This window comes from Falco rusticolus, chromosome 4, assembly GCF_015220075.1.
Source record: "Falco rusticolus isolate bFalRus1 chromosome 4, bFalRus1.pri, whole genome shotgun sequence".
NCBI lineage: Eukaryota > Metazoa > Chordata > Aves > Falconiformes > Falconidae > Falco > Falco rusticolus.
The window spans coordinates 19,965,001-19,981,295 of NC_051190.1; the positions used below are offsets into that span (position 1 = coordinate 19,965,001).

Below are 16,295 nucleotides of genomic sequence, written 5' to 3' on the forward strand. Positions count from 1 at the left end.
AAGTAAACTGATTTATTTAAAGGTGATGGTAAATATTTCAGCCGAAATAGAATTTTAAATTCAGCTTTGTTCCTTTCAACAGCGTATCGGCTGCCCTTTATTAATTTGTCTGTAACAACAGTGCCTGTGAAAATGTTCACTTATTAGATACTTGGCCACTGACTTACTTGCAGTGCTTGTCTTTATGTGTATTAGCATACCTTCTTACATGTTTGTACTGATGTCTTCAGTTTAAAAATCCTAATTCTTACCCCTTTGCGTTAATTTCTTCAATTTCTGTTGATCTCTCCATACTTGTTTAATACTATTATAGAACTTCCTTTAAGTAACTTATTTAACATACATCGAGACTTGAAGATGTGTTTTCAGGCTTTACAGGTAGGACTAGAAATAATTTTTTAAAAAATTGAATGGAGTGAAAAATACATCTATTCTTTGTCACTAACTTCCAGATGCTTTTCAAAATACTTTCTGGATAAATTGCTTGTTGAAGTTCCAAAAGAAGTAAAAATATCTTGCCTTGTGCTTTCTTTTCTAGAAAAGCCTCTTCTGGAGATATGCATGTTTTTCTTTCCCTTCCTTATATGTTTACTTGTAACTTTCTACTCTTGTAACTGTACAATAAAGGGATTATATAAAACAACATCTGAATATACATAGGTTTTATAACAAGGTGTTTAAGTGTATAAAATTATATTAGGTCTGTCTAGGAAGTCTTTAAATGTCTGTCTAATGTCTTTCCCCCAAGTGGCTCCTTTTGCTTTGTATTTTCTTACATGTAAAGCTATTCCAAGTACCAAACTGCTAACAAAATGGAATTGTATTTTACTATTCCTCTAACTTTCCACTGGGTTTTACCTATTTGTTTGCTGCTGGTCTATAGCTTTTTCCTTCTTCAGAATTTCAATTTGACTCAAACCCTCAGCTTTCTCTGAGTAGGTGGTCTGTAACATTAAACCATCAAGCAATCAGTTTTATGCTTTCCTTTCGAGCTCCAGCCCCAGCTTTCTTTTCACAAACAACAGTAGGAAATCCTCTGTCTGACATAGTAAAGGATAAAGCAAAACAAAAATCAGGCCCGTTTGTGATTCAGAGATACCCTTAGTGCTCTTAATGCCTAACATGCTACATGTTTTGATATAATAGTGTGCTTTAATCCAGAGGCTATTTAAATGATAGACAAAGTAATGGCTGGGAGAGAGCAATGATAATAAACTGTAGCTTTAGGATTGACCTTGATCTAGAATTTGTTGAATTTGTACATCCAACCCAAAGGAAATTTTTAACTGTGTAGCTGAACTGTAAACTTCTACAGAACAAATTTAGTAATTTTGACACACAAAAAAAATGTACATGCAGAGAAGAAAAGTAATTTTAAATAACAATGATGTAACATACGATGTCTCTCTCTAAATCACAAGCAGTGGTAAAAGTCAACGTGTTACAGTTGCAAACTCATTGTTCCAGGTTCCAAGCCTGTATCAACTCTGCAATTAATGGTAGAAACTGAAACTTAAATAAGGAATTAAAAATGAGTGCACTGTATTGGGAATGGGAAAAATAATGGGAATATCCTGAAATGGAAAAAAACCCCAACAAACCAAAACATTTTTCCATTTTCAAATAGAAAGCTAATGCTGCATTTCATTTTATTAAAAAGAACACATGTAGTAATTCGTAACAACAACATAATATATGGTGGTTCACTACCTCATGTCAAAAATGTAGTTTCAGGAGAATAAAAGCAGCTAGTAATCCGGACATTACAAATTGAAGAAAGTAGAAGTTGAGCAGTTTACAGCAATTGGGTTGTTATGAAGTGGGAGACTGAACTAAAACCCTGTCATTGTTTTCATAAAATTTTTCTCAGGTGTCAAATACCACAATTTGGATTCTTCAATGACTAGTCAAGGTTTTACATAGTCAAAGGAAATGTAAAATTAATGTATCTGTCTTGGATCAGCGGATGTGCCTTCTGTAGATTATTTTCACATGATTATAGACTCTTGACACTCACAGTACTCAAGACTCCAGTTTTTCTTATTCTAAAGCATATACATTAAGCAGCCGAGTAGTTCCTTTGGCTTTAGTTAAACAAAGTCCATACTTAAGCATTATCATACATGTTTTACGTGTTCAGGCTTTTTCCCCCCCGTAATAGATAGCTTACAGTAACACTACTTTCATGAGGGGCAGCTTTATCCCTAGGGATTCCTGCTCACCTACAGATCATACTATAGGCTTCCATGGAACTTAAAGTCATACTTAGAATAAATAGTTCCAAATTTACTTTTTATCTTTAAGATTAGAAAATATTTTCCATCTGTGGCCATCAGGCCTCATAAACTCACTTAGTGAATCTTCATGGCTGACATTAGCTAGACAAGATTTCTGCCCTAGCAGATATCATGTTAATTGGACACTATGCTCATTACATCAGGTCAGGATTTGTCTTTCCATTTCTAGCAGTTCTTAAAATACTGTCGTACTATCCTTGGCTACTTGCTTACTTGAAGACAACTTCCTTTCACACAGGGCTCGCATGATTTGAAATGTTGTGGTTTGCAGTTAGCAACTCCTTGATTAACACATCAAGGATAGATACAAACAAAGACATCCATTCTTTTAGCATGTTTGACTTACTTATTTCCATAGTCCTTTTTCCCCTGCAAAAGACGATGTACACCATCTGATTGCCTGAGAATATGAATGACTTAGTGGGATTATTAGTCTGGTGGCAAAAAGCGGTCAAGACCTTTCCCAAGACCTTCATTTATAGCCTTAATTTGCATTCTTCTACAAGGATAAGTAAATTCTACCATGGTTTATCGCTTCATTGACAAGCCATTTTAATTAAGCAGCCATGATAATTGCGTTTCTTCCTGAAACTGCAGGAAAACACTTTCTAAGCAGTTAAAAGCTTTTGGGCTTAGGTTTTTTCCAAAGGTTTTCTAAAGGAGGGGAATTAAATGGCTGCAATCAGACACAAAAAAGTAGTATGGGCCAGACTCTGCAATTCTTGTTCATACTGAACTGAACCTCGGGCTATGGAATAAACCAATGGAAAGCAAATTATTTTTAGGGTAAGTTATTATTCAGGATAAAAGGCACAGAGTTAGTGACAAGTGTATCATCTTGGTTCTGTCTGGGGGGTTTTGGTTCCTTTGTTCTACAAATCTATTCAAATTATAACACAGTATTCCAAAGCAAGCATAAAGTCTAAGCAAGAGACTAAAAGTGCATCACTCCGATCTGGAGGACTGGCAGGCACACTGCTTTTCCCCTCAGATTATGCATGAAATCCATTTCGTCCCAAAAGAAGGAAAACTTCACAGCATCTCCTCAGCCCCTAAGTCCTCCCTATTTCTCGTTAATCTAATGAGTTTGGGTAACTAACAAAGAACCAAAGCAGAGTGTCTGGGGAAGGCAAGCTGGGAAAACTGAAATGCACAGTGTCAGCCCACTGAAAGTAGCCTTTAATAGTCTATAAAGCTTGGAGATTTGCTAGACGCGGCAAGAGGCTAATATATTATCTATTGCTCTCCGACACCCTTGTTCATTCCTGTGTTTATTACTTGCTTCTAAAGTCAGCTGCTCTGCAAGTCTGCAAATGCCTTCTGCAATGAGAAATCCCTGAAGCGAGCAAACAAACTCACTTTTTGGTAAGCTTGGAGAGAAGGAGAGAAAGAGAGAGAATATTTTAATTAGCAGCAGGAGGTAAAACTGGCTAAAACTGAAGGAAAAGGCTCTAGTTGCTAAAGAAAGGTTTGCAATAGAAACAGTAATTCCCCTGCTGCAGAGGAGACTGCCTACAAAGCTTTTAAGAGGAAAAAGGGAGGCCAAAATGAAGGGAAAACAATGAAAGGTTATATTATGAAAAAAAACTCAAAAAAAGAGCATCGGTACGTACTGGCTCCTTGAAATACAGGAAGGAATCGGAGCTGGCTGTGTGAACTTTTAAATTCAAACAAGAGTTGCTAGCAGGGCACTTACAAACTGTAACTGCATCTGAAGACAGCTCATTGCTTTATGTTCTAAATTGTTTCACACTTACCACTGCTAAAGGCAGGCTGTGAGAGGCCGCCTTTTTTTCAGTCTATGGCATAAAAGGTGCCGAAACTTTCACTCTGAGATGAGAGCTAGGGATTCTTGACAAACCAGCAGGAAAAGGAAAGTATTACTAGTGGAGAAAATGGGAAAATGCAAAAGTGAAAATTACATAAATTCAAATTTTCTTGCAAGCCCGTGGTTAAGACAACTGCCCCAACTCAAGCAAGGCAAACTAACTGGGTGTAAGCCAGTGACGCTGCCCCCAAGAAGTGCAGCTCCCAGGGCTTTCTTGTGTGCCAGTGTACTTCTTATTTTAGCAACATGTCATATACTATGTTATCATCACCTGGCTTTTGTTTGTTTGGATTTGGTATGAACTAAGCTTTAAACAGTTTGATACACAGTTTTTCAAAGAACACTGATTTGAGAATTCTTCCTAGCTATAGACACGAGATTTCTTTAAGACTTACAATATATGACTGTTAGTCTTGATTCTGAATGAACAGCAAGGGAGACATAAATATGCAGTCAGTGGGGTGTCCTCATTAAATAAAGATTATATTTTTTTCTTTGCAAGAAATTTGCATCAGAAAAAAGCACTGTACAGAAAGGGGGTTATTTGTTCTTAGGTTTTGGCAAATGATTATAAACTTGCACACATAGTACAGATTTAGACACCTATATAAGTTCATCAAACACTTCTTCCGAAAAAGAAGTAATGTGCTTAAAAGCTAGTGTGAGAACCGTGGTAAAAGGAAGTAATTGTAAAAATGTAACATAACTGCACTGGTGTGCCTGGCGCAGCCGCCGCTCTGGTCAGCAAGGCAGGCTGTTCTGTGCAGGGCTCCGGCTGGCTCTGGTTTGAAGCCATGCCCTTAGCCGTATTTAATTCAACAGGTTAGACTGCATCTTCATGTAGAACAACATGCCATCTGCTTACAGATCAATCCCACCTTTTCCTTTTACACTCATTAGTACTTACTCTGCATCAGCAGTATTATCCTGCTGCACAGACATTTAGGGAAGAAAAAAAAAATAGCCTTTTTTGCTAGAGGGAAAAAGAATTAGCCAGAAAATAATGGTGCATCTCCACATGCCACACAGGAAGAATAATTTAAACTTACATCTGTTCTGCATTTGCAGATCAGGTTAGATACTCCGGGATTTCAGGTGAATTAAATGGGCCCTGGTCTGAGCCAACAGCCTGTGTTCAGGTCACACGTTGCTGTGGCCACAGGAGCCTTTTCTTTCTCACCATGACCTTCTTGTCAAACCACAATATCCCTCCATCCAAAAGAGCAATCTCAGAAATATTTAAAGCCCTAAACCCCCCAAATTTCACAACAAAATATTTCTTTATGTTAAAAACTATCTTCTGCCTGTCACATGGCTTCTTATTGAAAAAACAGTAATGGGGTTTGAAGTAGCAAAAATAATCACCCTATTCACTTAACTCTTGAAGCTCTGCCTAGGGCCTGTTACTATTTATGGTCAGATTTTGGTCTTAAGAAGAGAGGATGGTTAAAAGAAAGAAGAAAAAGATTTTAGTTTAGAAATCAAGTTAGAGAAAAGCACTTTGGAGAACATTGCAAGGGTGGAGATCAGATGATCCTTGTGTGTGTTTCTTTAGGAGGAAAAAGAGGTTATGCAATTCCAAGCAGTCATGTGGTATGGCAGCTGCTAAAGTTACTGCTAATTTTTATTAGAGCGAGCCAGAGCCAGAAAAAGGTCTGCTTTATAAGCAAGACCTTTTAAGAAATAAACTAAATCTTCCTGAGCTGGGAGGCCTGCAGAACTGAGAGAAGAAGAAAAAATAGCACTAAAAAGTTCTCTTTTTTTCCCCTCCCCCTCAATGGATTCAGGAAACATTTTCATTCTCCCTTCCTGTTGCTGGTTTCTTTCTCATATTCATCCAATCAATCAAACATATGTATGATATTTACTAGTTTTCAGCTCAAATTCCTGCTCAGCCCCATGGCCCAAAAGGACTATTCACATGCACAACATGTAGGTGCTCTTATTCACCCACAGAAGGAACGTGGCCCCGGGCACAGGCGTTAGCTGGCCCTGCTGTGAGCGAGGGGGTTGGACTGGATGATCTCCAGAGGTCCTCTACAACCTCCACCATTTGGTGATTCTGCGAAACATTTAATCATCTTACTCTATTTGTTAAACTTGAAGACGGTATTTCAAAATTACCAATACCCTTGTGATAGTTTACAGGACCAAGCACCTGTGGCTCATGTCTTTGAAAATCTGTGCATAAATTAAAATTAGATCCTGAGCCAAGCTTTGTCACCAAAGCTGTTACTTACTTTCATCATTGCACACTTTTGTGTGCTTCAAGGTTATGTGCGTGATGGCAAAAAATAACGAACAGAGGCAAGTACTTCCAGATAAAATTTACTACACTAAAGAGACCAGTCATGAGTCTTCGTATGTCATCTAATCTCAGTTTAAAGAGGATTAATTCTGTACTGCTGTTAAATGGAGCATATAATTAAGCTGTGGATACGATACCAGGGTTATGGATGATAACTGTGTCAGTGTAAAGGGGTATATAACAAGAGCCTGCTGCAGGGTACACTATTCCTGAGATCCACAGGTCAAGTCCTACAATAGAAATCAATATAAATTTTATTTATATTAAATATAAATTTATATATTTTTATATATATGCTATAAATTAATGAATTCTTTAAAAGATTATTTTAACACCAGGCTTCGGTAGACTATTAAAAAGGGGCTCGCACCAACAAAAGATAATGTTTTCTGACTCTTCCACCTGCTTCACACAACTGAGGTACATTTAATGCATCATTTAAATTGCAGGTAAGATGCCTGCACCACTTACACTGTTTGGGAAGTGCGTGGCCCAGAGCACAGCAATCATCTAGTCCTTCACAAAAGGAATGTCTCCTGTCATGTACACAGGGATGGGATGTGCGTCTCTGCCACTAGTGATCACCCCACACAGCCCATTTGTACCACTCCTCCTTCCACTTGTAACAAATTCTGAACTTCCCTTTTTTTTCACACATTATTCCCCCACTCAGTCTTTAAAATCCAAACTCCACTTTCAGAGGTAAATTCTCTTTAGAGATGTAAGACTTTACAGATAGACACTTCTGTAAAAATGTTACACCACTACAGGAAAGCTAACATAATACAAATTTACTTTGGACACTAAAATGCATAATAAAGTCTTAAAAGGAACAACTTAAAACACTATTCTCATTTAAAAGCCCCAATGCTGAAGCAAAAAATTCTCAACTACTATTGTCAGCCCAGTACCATTTGTATTTATGAGAGTCTAAAAACTTTACAAGTCCTGTAGTTGTACTTTGTAGTGGAACATAAAATAGTAAAGTTACATTGTTTTAAAATTTATCAAAACGTCATGCATAAAGTAAAGAAGCAGTCAACAACGTTGGAATTAACTTCACAATGCTAGTAAGTTGTCACCTCTTAAGTGTTTAAAGCACGGAATGGCAGTTAATTGTGAACAGCTTCCAGTTATTCATAGTGTAGAGAATGAATTAATTAGGCAAAGGAAAAAGCCTTATGTATGAGAATAAATCTAAAGCCATTATTGCCATATAATTTCATACAGTCAACTTGATCAATTTGTAATTGAGCACTCCATTTTCCCTGTTTTCCTGTTGGTAATGTTTCATGTCTTACTGTAAACTAAACATTTGTCAATTTTGAAAAAAAACAAACAAAAAACCCCCATACCCAATATTGGAACATATTTTGTTTACTACCAAGCAGCAAGACCTTATTTGTCTTAAAAACTACAAATACCACTAACCAGAGGTGGCTTTGTATTATACTTCTTACTAGAACAGACTGCAGGATTTCATTTCAGTTTCCATATTTTGTTTGTGAAAAAAAAGACACGTGCTGCTGTGAAGCAAGCAGAAGGAAGGCACTCGTGGCAAGCAGGTCTGCGCGCCACACTCTTGTTTTGAAGAAAAATCCCACCACCACTATAAACGAGGTTTGAGCTGCAGCATCAGGATTTGGGATCCCCAGGAAGATTTGGTCACTTTCACACATTCAGTATTTTTCACATTTGCTGAGCAAATTCCATTCCATTTTTAATTCCAAATGAAAAGTTATGCAAATTTTATCCGACTGCATTTTGAATAGCAATAGTCTGAGCTTGGGTTTTTTTGTCAGTTGATTTGCACTTTATGCATATCTTTTAGTACAATTGACATGGTAATGTACCGCATATGTACTAAATTAAGTATGATTGTGCCTGATTGCGCAATTATTATGATACAAACAAAATGTGCGAAAATAGTTGATAGGACATTCTGTGTGTCTTCTCTAAAAAGACAGTGCATTCAAAAATCTAAAAATAAAATCTAACAGTTAATCATAATGGTTTGGCTTCAAATATGGAAAACTGAACAGGAGATGATTTAAAACGCAAGGAATTGTACCACATGTGAAAAGAAGATTAAATTGTCCCATTGTTATACGGTCTATACGCATCCTTTTAAAAAAAGTATTTGTTTGTTGGAGTCTGACACGTTTCTCTCTGATTAGCTACAGAGAATAGGAAACAGCTATTTTTCACTTCCTTGGAAGACTAATCATAAAATCAGAATCTAGATTTCCCAGGTGGTTTGCATTTTCTCTTCATCACAAGCGTTACAGCCGTGGGCTGACCTGCAGCATCATGTGTAGATGTGGCGTTCAGGGACATGGGTTAGCGGTGGACTTGGCAGTCCTGGGTTAATGGTTGGACTCGATGATCTTGAAGGTCTTTTCCAACCTCAACTATTTCTATGATTCTGTGACTGCTCCTGTAGCCCAGGAGGTGACACGTCAGGCTTGCCCTTAAGTGCGGGACAGGCCACTGTGCCAGTCAAAGGAGGGACTGACCTCCTTTTGCTTCGGCACTGGGCAGCCTGGTGAAAGGTAGGCTAGGCACTGACCCATGGCTGTCCTATCAAGGTAATCAGCATGGATTGGTTTACCAGAAAATGGTAAACACAGCTGAGGGAGAACGGATGAGATAATGCATGAGCTATGTGATCAGGCAATACGTGAGTCAACTGAGTGAGTGCCTTGCTTAATGTGAGATTTGACAGGTCTGGAAATTATCAGAGCAGTTTGCATTTCCTTTCCAAGTCCTGTTTCCTTGTGGTCCCAAACAAGTTAACAACCACAGCAAAGAAAAAAAAACTTTCTGGGCAGGGCGTAAACTACATAATCTGTGACTTTCCTGGTTTTTTTTAAAGCATTGTAAGGTGCTATCCCATCAGAATTTTTCTCCTGCTTTTCCCCTCCCTATAGTTATGAAAAGTTTGATGTGAGAGAATTTGATCTGGAAAGTATATTTCTCATAATCACTTCTCCTTTTTCTCACAAGCAATTTCCTGTTTAACTGTGCAATTCCAACACAAACACGCACAACATTACTTAACTTCTCTGCAAGGACTGGGGATGCTACATCCCAGCTCGCCCCAACTGCAGAGCGGCCTGGAGTTTCACCCTCCGCAGCCAGTTCCCCACAGCAGGGATGTCAAAGGGTTTCCAGGGGGTACAGCTGTCTGTAGAGAGCAGCATGTGAGATGACTAGGGATTGTAGGTTACTCCCAGAGGAAAGAGGAGAATGGGGCTGCCAGGAGAAAGTGCTGAGGAAGTGCCAAAGTACAGCAGCAAAGCTGCAGGTGAAACAAGTGCTGTAGAAAGCCCAGCAGCTCCGGGAGCCACCCACAGGTAGGCACCGCTGTGGTCTCCTGGGGCTCAGAGAAGAGCCACTGCTGGAAGTCTCTGAATGAGACCAATTCCAACAACGGGCTCTAGGTGTATCCCCCGTGTCCAATTAACTTATGAGTAGTTTGCGTAAAACTGGAAAGGCTGCAGCCACTCCGCATGTATGTGCAGGGGATCAAGGACAAAATCCTACAATTAAGCTGTTTCCCTCCCCAACCTCAGTGTGAGCAGGGCAGAGCTGCACGAAGGGTCCCTGAGTGATGTCCGGCATGCCTCGGATGCTCCAACAGCACTTGTCTTCTGGGTTGAGCTCAAGATTTGCACTGGAAAGAGGTGGCTCCTTCACAAATGTAACTGCAGCACCTTTCAAGAAAAATGGTACTCCTCCAAATTCCAGTAGTGGCAATTATTTTCTCTGATTTGTGCAGAGTTGTCATGGCCCCCAACTCAAGAGCACTAAAGGTTTTCTAGGACAGGTTTCACATTAGCTAAAGACAGATACTGGGTTGTTTTCAAGCAGGCTGTGTTAACAAGGAAAGCAAGAGCAGAGGGAGGTGCAGGGTAGAGGACTGTACGCAGGGGGAGAAGGGACTCGGGACTATAATCCCATTAATTTAAGAAGTGTTACACATAAGGGATCCATTCCTGAGTTTAGAAAGCTTTTTTGGATAATTTAATTACCTCTTTTTCATTCAACATGCCCATGAGAGCAATATTATAAGCTTCCGCAGGTTCAAAATGCCCACATTATGCTTAGGGTCAACATGCTGGGGACTTCTATTAAGAAGAAGAAAGAATAAGGTGGAGCAGGAGTTTGAGGGGCACTCACGCAGGACCTTGTCAAAAGTTGCAGCATGAAATGTGCTTAGAACTTGAGCTCTGCAGCCTACTTACCACTGCAGAGGCAGAGACCGTAGGTCCACAGCATTAGGAACAACGTTGCTTGCTTTGTTAGCAACACTTACGTTTTCATCCCATCCCATTTCTTTGTCTTTGTTGTTTGTGGGAAGGGCAGTAGTGCAGTATTTAGTGTAAAAAATCCTGTTGCACCTCTCTGGTTCCTTCTTTTCACTGTCTGGCTTATCCCTTTGCTTCCTCACCTCCCCGCCACAGCTCTGACTGCAGTGCTGGTATGAAATCAGGCAAATAAATTTATGAGAGGAAAATATGCAGTGATAACCAAGGCTGCCTGTTTTCATTTATGTTTTCCTCTTAAAGTTGTTATTATTCCCTCTTGACCAAGCTGCACAATCTATGTTTTAGCATAGGCACGATGCTGCTTTGTAAGATACCATTAACAGATATGGACAAAGGGCTTGGAAAGCTTTCTGGGAGTATAAACTCTTAAAAAAAGAAAAAGCTGACTCTGCTATAGCTGCATTCACTGCCCCGTTGTGTTCACTCTCCACAAATACTCTAATGTGCTTGCGTGTCCTGGCAGGAACTTGAACAGCCAATTTGAAGTCACTGTCTGAAAATGTTTTCTTCTAGAAAATTAATTCCTAACTGTATGTAGCTGCACAGTAAATCTTGTTTGCAGAGCTGAACTCTTCCATTCATGACAACGAAAAAGTTCTGTTTAACCTATACTGCCTGCAGTAAGTTTCCTGCAAGTAGCTATAGCCTTAGGTTTATCCTACTAAAGCTGGCATGATTTTGAAAAGCGCTCACTAGCAAATTAGAAATTGAAGGCCATGTTCAGTTAATAATTTTATTTGCTGATTATTTGTGGAAGTTTCCTGTGAGCTGTCTGTGAGTGGTGATAAGTGAACAGGGCACACGGGGTAGGGACAACGGCATACTGACAAGAAAGCCGGACTGGCAATACACTGAGCCCTTTCAGCCCAGAGACTCAGTCTTGTGGAAAAACTAGACCCCATCACGCACCAGCAGACCACATAAAATGTTTCTTCATTTATTCATTCACTCAATTTTAAAGCCGTCCTTGCCTCAGCAGCAGATCTTTCTTAGCACGTATGTGTCACTGACAGGAAAAGGTACACCATGCGCCTGCCACAGCATCCTTCCTTGCCCTTCCTCCGTGGCTGATGTACTTGCTCTGTGCTGATTTGGCTTTTCAGAGGCTATGCTGTTAACACAGCGACCAAATTAATTTTGCTGAAAGCCACCTAGCCACCTCATGTGAGCAGAAAATGGCTCTGCCAAAACTTACCACAAGGTGAACAGGGAACCCGCAGCAAATCGCAGATTTTGTTTGTACATATACAGTAGAAGATTTGCTAAAAAGCTTCATTGTTCCTACATGTAATCTGTGAAGAAATCTACGTAATAGAAAAGCAGTCTATAATTTGTAGCACATGAGTGTGCTTTGGGGAAAATCAATCAAATGCACTAAGACGTGTTCTCAACTCCTAAACTAATGATCCTTCCTGTGAGCAGCATGAAACACCGGGCAAGTCCCAGGTGGCATAAATCCTCAAGGTTTCAGTGGAGCTGTGACAGTTTATACTACCTCAACAGTACTCTAATTGTGCTTAAAACTTTTTAAGGTGGCAAGCAGTCAGTGTTCCAAAAGCCTCCTTCTTTCTAAGCAGTCCCAAAGCTAAACAAACAAGTTTACTAGTTAGTGAGAAGAGAATGCCGTATTTAATTTATAATCTTTCAGAGCTGATGTGCTTAAAAATAAAAACTCTGAAAATCTAATTTTGTCTTAAGAAATGCCAGGCAGCTGCGTAGAGGAGGCATTCATGGCTGGGACTTGAACCAACTTCTGTTAAGAGAGGAAATTAGGACCATTTTGTTACCCCGACAAAAATAAAATCTATGAACACAGTAATTCCTTTGCATAAAAATCAATAGTTTCAGCATGTTTTTAACATGGCAATTTGCTATGAAACATCTTAACAATAATTCAGTAAATCACTAATATTGCATTAAATCAGCTGTTTGCTTTGAATGTGTAAGTACAGAACTGCATGAAAAACACGTAGTCAAACCAGAAAAAATCTCACAGTATCACTACTTCCTTACTTCTAAGTAATTGTGAAAGATCTGGCACCAGATGTACGTAAGAAGCATTGGTTTACAAACAGCAGTTACAAATAGACCACGATGCAAGTCCTCAAACCTAATCTGACAAGAACTTGTAGAAGTTATTTCCCTGTATACCTCAGATTACGCGTTTGCAAAGTAAGGATAATATTATTAAACAGTGAGGGGAAATTATTAAGCAATTAATAGCCACAACACGATCTTCACAGTCCTATGTAAGCACTAAATATCATTCTTATTTAACAGATTCTGTAAAACAAAACACAAGGGAAAAAGGGTATTTCTCTGTATTTCTGTTACACGCTGCTTTGAGACTGAGTAGCACAGACCATGCAACATTCATCTTGATGGATGTCATTTAGCAGTGGAAACATGTACTTTACAGTGGCATTACTTATGTCAATGATATACAAAGGGCCAAAAAACTGGTTTTACAGAAAATTCAAGACAATTCTTAAACCTAACTACTTTGCATTTATCATATAGAACAGGAATTCAAAGTCCAAATTACATTTGGAAAATATGTTTAAAAATTATCTCTGACATAATTCAAAGTTTATGTCCGTATCAGTTTGTCAGGGGATAGAACTTGCAAGCAAATGTCAATACAATAATGCACTTGCTATCAGCTATAAACAGTATTACGTATGTATCTGTATCTTACACTGCCTAATCCCTGCTGAGTAATTAGAAATGTGACAGTTCTGAAAATGAGAAATTACACTCTTATGTGTGCTTCAGAATGCATCCACCTGAAGATCCAAGCAAAGGACCATTTTCCAAAAGGAAATCAAATAATTCATGTTTTATTTCATTGTAAATTCTCTGTGATGGATGCTAGAATTAATTTTGGAGATTTATGCTCAGCAGTTTATATTGGAATAAAGAGTTCTTTGTGAAAGAGTCTATTTAAAATCACGCTGGTGATACATAAAACCTTAATACTGAATGAACAAGTCAGAGTTCTAGACAGCTAAATACAGTTCTAGATAGTTAACTTACCATCTCTCACACTTTTGAAGGCAAACGTGGCCCACTAGGATGCCCTATTCTCTATTCCAAGTTCCAGCTGTGTCCTGCCACTTACAGCTAAGTCTGTAAATGATTTTTCGGCCAAACTACCAAATCACAACTTTGGCAGTGTGAAGCTTATAAAAAAATTTGCCTCTCAGAAGGACATTATCACTAAACATTTCCTAATTTTTATCTAGATAATTTACAGGATATTTCAGTTATCTAAGACAACTGGGTATTAGTATGATAAAGCTCATTTAGATGCCTTGATACAGGAGGTATCCCATTTTTCCCTCAACTCAGACTAGGGTTAGATACAGCACACTAAATATAAATTGCACAGAATGCAGAATGAGACATTTGCTTTCAGGAGGTAATGTCCACACTACATGTATTTTGAGGCTCTGTATTAGAATATTCGACTCTAGTTCAGTGGATGGATTCCTGTAGTGTCTGGGGTGCATTAAATGAATTCATTTTAACCCCCCCAAAAAAATAAAATCCAGTTAGCACACTCGGAGACTACTCCACAGTGGGAATCAAACCGCATCAGCTGGGCACCATTCAGAAACTCGCTTCAACAGGACACTCCTAATGCAAACTCAAATGCTGATGTGGAGGCGCCCAAAGACAACTCTGGGGAAACAATGTGCTAAATTTTCATCGGCATTTTGTATATATTTAGAGGTGAGAAGAGTGAATATGAGTTTGTGGTCAGCACAACAAGAGTTGTCAACACGTGGGTTCCTGCTACCCTTGGTGCATTATAAATACAACAAATGGCGTTAATGTCTTTATTCCAGGGTTGTCTCTTGTGTGAAAATGTAACTTGAACTGTGGAAAAGACCCTGCACAAACGCTGCTCCCATAGGCATGACTTCACACAGGGAGGGGACACAGCCAAGAAGCACAGCAGGAAAGCTCAGCCAGCTTGTCCTCTGCCGGGTTCTTCTCAGGTTCCTTGTGCATCCAGCATAACAGCGTTTAGCTGTTCAGCCTGGCCTGCGCTAACCTTGCCAACTGCTAAACTGGTGGAGAAATGAAGTAGCAAGGAGGGAGCACACAAAAGTGAAAGGAGGAGGAAAAAAAAAGCAGTAAGGAAGGAGGTCCCTTGTAAGACAGCAGATGCTGCAGAGCCCATGGAGGTTAGCGGTCCTTGTCCCCTGTGCCGTGAGCGAGGGTGACTTGTACAGACAAATGCCACGTGACTGCAATTGCAGGCGAAGATCCAGTGCTTACACTCGAGGAGCCTGAACCAGGCTTGCATGGAGACACAAGGACATTTCCTAACGAGTACTTCATTTTCCTAAGTTTTGGTTTTCATACAGTTGTTTGGTTTATGTGGCTACATACTACTTCAGAAACGGATGTCAGCTTTTCAAATATGCTTTGGGGAAGTACAAGCTTATGGGAAAATTTTCAGTTCAAACAAAATTGCATAGTTCTCAAAAAATTGTCCAGACCTTTTTGCAATTACGTTACATCATATATATAGCTTAAGCAACTCTAGATCATTTCACAGCTCAGCCTCTTATCTTTTTATAGTTCTGCTACTGTGGCTCCATTCTTTCTCATATGAAGAAACTTAATTAATATTTTATATCCTTACTAAATTGTGAATACAATTTACCATAACAGTACAGAAAATAGCAAATACACATTGTCCCCTGCCAACAGAAAATCCTTAACAGCTGTTTATTGCTCATTTGCAAAACATAAGAGCAATGGAATTCCATTACTTAGAGAAACTGGCTGTTCCATGATATCCTTGGCAACAAACACCGCACTTATCTTTTTGAACAATAGACTCTCAAAGTTGCTCCAGCTTACAAAAATAAGACAGTGAAGAATACTTTTTCTTAACTGTAAAATTCTAAACAATGGGAACTGACTCACAATCAGCTGCATTTTGTTTCATGAAAACTAATCTTTTTCTCCTTCTCTTCCCCCCAAAAAGAAATCTGCTCACTGCAAATTGCGAGAAACATTTTAAGCAACCATCTCCTTCACAGGAAGGACTTTTTATTGAGGTCAAGACTTTGGCAAAATGAGAAGAAATTCAGACTGCAATCTGAGTAATACAAGAACTTACAAACAACATTAAGGGAGTGACTTAGGTTTATAATAAACCATACAGAAATTGCAGAGCAGAATTTTTTCAAACTGTTCAAAACTTGGTCTTACATACCAAGGAAAATAAAATCATGGTTTACACCACAGGTATTTCACATATGGTTTTAACTAAATAACTTTCAAGTTTCCAATAGCTTGAAGAAGAAATATCTACGGCATACCAAATAGATGCTAGCTCCTCAGAAAGTCAGGACATGCACATACCATCCATAATCTGGTTTCTATATTTAGGTAAGAACTATACCTAAAGCCATGAAGGTCAGCACTGAACCAAGTCAAGCATATTTTAATAGACATGTCTTCTAGACAGCGTTTGCCGCGGTACATTTCTCCTAAATATCATGCCATTT

The 16,295-nt window shown here is 39.0% G+C and overlaps 1 protein-coding gene across 1 annotated transcript in view; it reads right to left on the reverse strand.

Moving 5' to 3' along the window:
- PDZRN3 (PDZ domain containing ring finger 3) overlaps window positions 1-16,295 on the reverse strand; it is a 147,454-nt gene that overhangs the window by 122,728 nt on the left and 8,431 nt on the right. The window lies entirely within an intron of this gene.